General features: G+C 31.7%; 1 long non-coding RNA gene across 1 annotated transcript; it reads left to right on the top strand.

The window, feature by feature from the left end:
- The first annotated feature begins 2,068 nt into the window (after positions 1–2,068).
- LOC132756206 (uncharacterized) lies at positions 2,069–3,157 on the top strand. Its single transcript, XR_009629301.1, has 3 exons — positions 2,069–2,280; positions 2,434–2,500; positions 2,787–3,157. It is a non-coding gene; the product is annotated as an uncharacterized LOC132756206 (long non-coding RNA).
- The last annotated feature ends 1,530 nt before the right edge of the window (positions 3,158–4,687 follow it).

The following is a 4,687-nucleotide window of genomic DNA, read 5'->3' as shown; positions in this document are numbered from 1 at the left end:
AGAACAGAGTTAAATTGTAATGTGTTTTTGAAAGTTTTGGCCTGTGCGCAGTAAAAAAGTAGTTCTTATCATTCTGAAATATTTAACAAGCAAAAATGTCAAACCAGTCTTTTTTAGTGATTTTTAGTCATTTTTACTTGTTTTGCCGCGTAACGTCATGCGTTCTTTTTCATGAAGACATCATATGATGTCACAGTACCAATGTTGAAATTGAGTTCCGTATAATTTCTCGAATTTGTTACATTTTACACAATGTATGCAGTTATTTACTTGCTTCTCCTATAGAAGCAAAATTTACGTACATGACAGAATTTACTCCTGTTGATAAATAGAGGATATTTTTAGGATAAAATCGTGAATTTTGGCCAGTTTTTTTTAAAAAAAAATATTTGACCCTTACCTATATTTGGCTGTTTAAAAACTATATATAGATGCAAAAAAAGGAAGAATGTTAATCTTTTAAATAACAAGCCATGGTTAGTAAGTTTTAAGCTCTTGTAGTTTAATTGTCAAAATGCCTCTTTATTGTATCACATACATAAGAGGAGTTCTGAGTTCAAATCTCAGTGGGAGCACTTATTTGCTGATTCATGGTTTGTAAAATTAAAACAGGGCTGTGAATTTTATGTCTATATTAAGTTATTATTTTTATAAGTCATTGTTTTTTTTTAAAAAAATCATTATTTTTATTTGACATTTATTAAAATCAAGGTTTTTGAAACTTGATAAGAAATTTGACAGTATGATTTTAAAAACTATATAATTTTAAAAATGTGCATTTCACTTTATACATCAAAATTAAGATTGTGTGGTTTTCATACTGAAGCGTTTACCTGTGAATTTGATAAATGTGAAGAAACAAGTAGCCACCACCGAGTATAAACTTATTAATGAAGTTAGCCAAAAGGTTTCTGCAAGGTGACATGAACAAGAAAGATACAGACTTGCCAAGACTTCTATATATATCCGAACAAACATGGTTTATTGGAAAATTATAAATTTGATCATTGTTTCAATCAATAAGACTAAAAACATTAGAAATAAGCATTAACACATTTAATTAATCCATAAGACCATAAGCAACAGTGATAAATTTGAACACAACGATCAATATGCAACAGATGTGAATAAGAACATTAGTTCTTTTTCAATGAACTATGTTCAAACTTACAAGAGCCACTGCCGGACGAGGTTAATGATAGACTTTTTTTCTTTTTTCTAAAACCATAATTGAAATTACGATAGAAGCAATTTGAAAGTTGCACAACTTGCTTTTTTCGTAATTTCAATTATGGTTCTACTCAAATGAAATATTTTTGAAATGCCTTGGACTAAGTTCGTATTTTTTTCAGGGATTTATCTAGCGTTCATAATGCTAAGAGGTCGTCCCATGACATTGTAATTCGACATTGCGACCATGCATTCAATCGGAACATCCTCGGCTATTATAATAACCTTATCCGAAGACTGGCGGAAAGGGCAATTGCAATACAGTACAATCCCGGGGAAATGGAAACGACAGAGTTGCGTACCGACACAACGTAGCGACAGAGCAAAACGTCGTGAACACGACAGTGTTGTTTGGAAAATGTAATACCATTAAAGTTAACAAAATGTTGACTGTTTCAAAGTTAAAAAGACCAACAGTAAAATTAGCGATTATTTTTTAATCCCTTTATACTTATTAAATAGTTATTAATTTTGATCGATTCATTTCTTTCATGACTTAATAATGAAACGTTTAACTGTGGACTGATACAAATCGGTATGTACATGCCATCTTTCTAAACTATTACATTCTTATTTGTAAATATTTTTTACTACAATTTTGTTGAAAATAGGCCAATGACGAGTTTTACTTTATGACTGTCTTCAATCGTAAGTTGTTTTTTGGTCACTTTCCGTATATAATTCAGTATAATAAGTGTATCTTATAATCTTTCTGGGGAAAAGAAAATCATGAAAAAATGTAGTAATGTTCTAATTTTTTATTTTCAGAGAAAACTTAAAATTTCTGTTCCTTACTTTTTTTCTATGTGTCCTGTTATTTAAAAATTACATCAAGTAACACATCAAATAGACGTTTTTAATAATTGACAGGAATTTTAGAAGCAAGCGTTTACTGTAGAAACAAAAACTATAAACCCGAGCGTCTGTATTGCGATGATGGGTGCTGTGGTTCCTGGCCCTATGAAACGTGTTGCGATAAGACCACGTGGTACGACTGGGCAGTGGTGGGTGGGGTAATTGCTTCTATATTTATCATCGGTTTGAGTATAAGTAAGTAAATTGTTTATTATAGTGACATTGTGCATTTATCATTTCACATACATTATAAGAATACATACAAAAACACCCGGCCCATTGGACCTATAAGTCACCTTATTATATATAAACAAATATAGTATATGTGGCGTCTGCTTACTTATCAAGGTTAGAGGCAAGAAGGGTCGAGTGATAAATCCCTCCCAAAGTCAGAACCATATGCTGCCTGTTTATGGTGAGTCGACTTCAGAGAATTCTCTTTTATTAGATCCCATTTCTCTTATAACCGGAGTGTTGCCAATTTTAAGAAAACTATTGTGACATGATAACTTAGTTTAACTTAGTTTAATTTTTAATAAAATAGCTCTGTAACACTTGGTGCATGCGTGTGTGTGCAATTCTTAACATTTTTACATTGAAACCAGTGATTCGTTTGTTTAATGAAATGTCAGCGTTTATTGAAACGCCATTTTGTTCCCAGAATCTATTTGATATATTGTATTTTTTTCTATATTATACAGCTTCGACTATCTCTCAAACGACACCATTTCCAGTAGGTCATGGTCACGTTACGACGGTCATACAAAATCCTTTAACACTACCGGAATTACCGCCGTCCTATCAAACTTTACATGGACATCAGCATGATCAACAACAACATTGGCAGCAGCAGCAACATCAACACCACCATCACCACCAACAACAACCACCGATTTTTCTACATGAACGTCTTCCTCCGATTCCGATTGACTTACGAGGCCAAGGATATACTCAAATGTGAAACTAATAACTGAACGTTTTCATTGTTACATTATTTGCTATGCAATGCCAGTTTCACCTGATTTTGAGATATTTTGAAATGTCATTTTTTTGTTATCATATGATCACTCGACAAAATGTTAAAATCGTCGTTTAAAAACAATTGCATTTAAACATGTAACTTTGTTTTACATTTTGTATGTTACTCTAGTACGACTTTTTTCCATTTAGTCCCTCATTATTAAATGACAATGTTGTGTTTTGTTGAACTTGAAGCAAAACTGACAAAAGCTCCGAAAACAAGTAAAATTTTAATGAAAAACAGAAAGAACAGAAATGATCAACAAATAAACAAACAAAAAATGTATACACATATCAAAAATTATACAAATACAGAATACGATGTGTCCAGATTCTGAATCTAAAGCTGGTTATTTAGAAATATACATATGCGGTCCATTTACCTAAAATAATGTAATCCAGACTATATGTATGGCACAGTTGTACAATATCTATTGGCTTAACTATGTACACATTAGTCCCACTCACATACTAATAAAATAATATTCTATTTATCACATATCCAAAATAAGAATTGTTTACAGTTAAAAGGAATCCTTTTCTTCAATGACAACAGAAGCTCGTCTTTACGCTATGTTTCTATTTCATAAATGACGTCACATCACGTGCAATGCCGTTTATCCGGAGTCGCAAAAGCGACACGGATACGTGATAAAATACAGTATGTCTTGTCAAACATTGACGTAATGATTCTACGGCAATACCTATTTCGAAATATATGCCAAATTAATGTCCAATTAATAGTCTAGAAATTACTATAAAAGAGTAAAAACATGACTTTACTTTGTATTGTAACAATATTATCTTCATGCCGGATAACAAAGGCGGCGGCGTGTTGGGTTTTCTCTAGTCACTATTTTAGGTGATCTCAGATTTGATATAACAGTTATATCCCAATCATAATTCAAACCTAAATTTAATCAAAGCACTGAATGTACTGATGGGGATGCTATGACAGAATGTTTCAGACTTAAAGTTTCTTTTCTTTTTGCTTAAAATGTGCTGTAATTTCTATTATTACCAAAATAAGAAGATCTGTCCATTGCGCCATTTATCCTAACTGTTGTGTCCAACCATTTGTATATATGGTTAATATGGTGAACTATTCATTTTGTTAATATTCCAGTACTTTTCATTGAGGACTGTTAATCATGCAAATTTTGAAGAACCTAAACTGCCAATAATAAATGACATACCAGCAAGTATGACGACTGTTCATTATAAGATCACAATACCATTTTACAACTGACGGTTCCTTATCAAAATATTCTAGGACTGTTCCTGATGTCACTTTATTTGAATGACAATAACTTAATAACAACTGCAAGTTATGCGACATTTTTATTGAACATAAAAATTATATATATTTACATGTACCATAATTGAGATCAATTAAGATACTGTCTTGTGATGAGATGTTTTTATATATCTGTAATGAGATCAATAAAGATACTGTCTTAATAGTCTTACTCTACGGACAGAAAGTTGTCTTCTCCCGAAGCAAATCTCGAATAAAATCACGTTTCAGAAATTTATTCCTATCTTTTTACTCGTCGCTGACTGACGGCTTAGGATATTTATT

Source organism: Ruditapes philippinarum, unplaced genomic scaffold, assembly GCF_026571515.1.
Source record: "Ruditapes philippinarum isolate M1 unplaced genomic scaffold, ASM2657151v2 ctg669_1_1_1_1, whole genome shotgun sequence".
NCBI classification, from domain to species: domain Eukaryota; kingdom Metazoa; phylum Mollusca; class Bivalvia; order Venerida; family Veneridae; genus Ruditapes; species Ruditapes philippinarum.
This window is presented reverse-complemented; position numbering and strand designations above follow the sequence as displayed.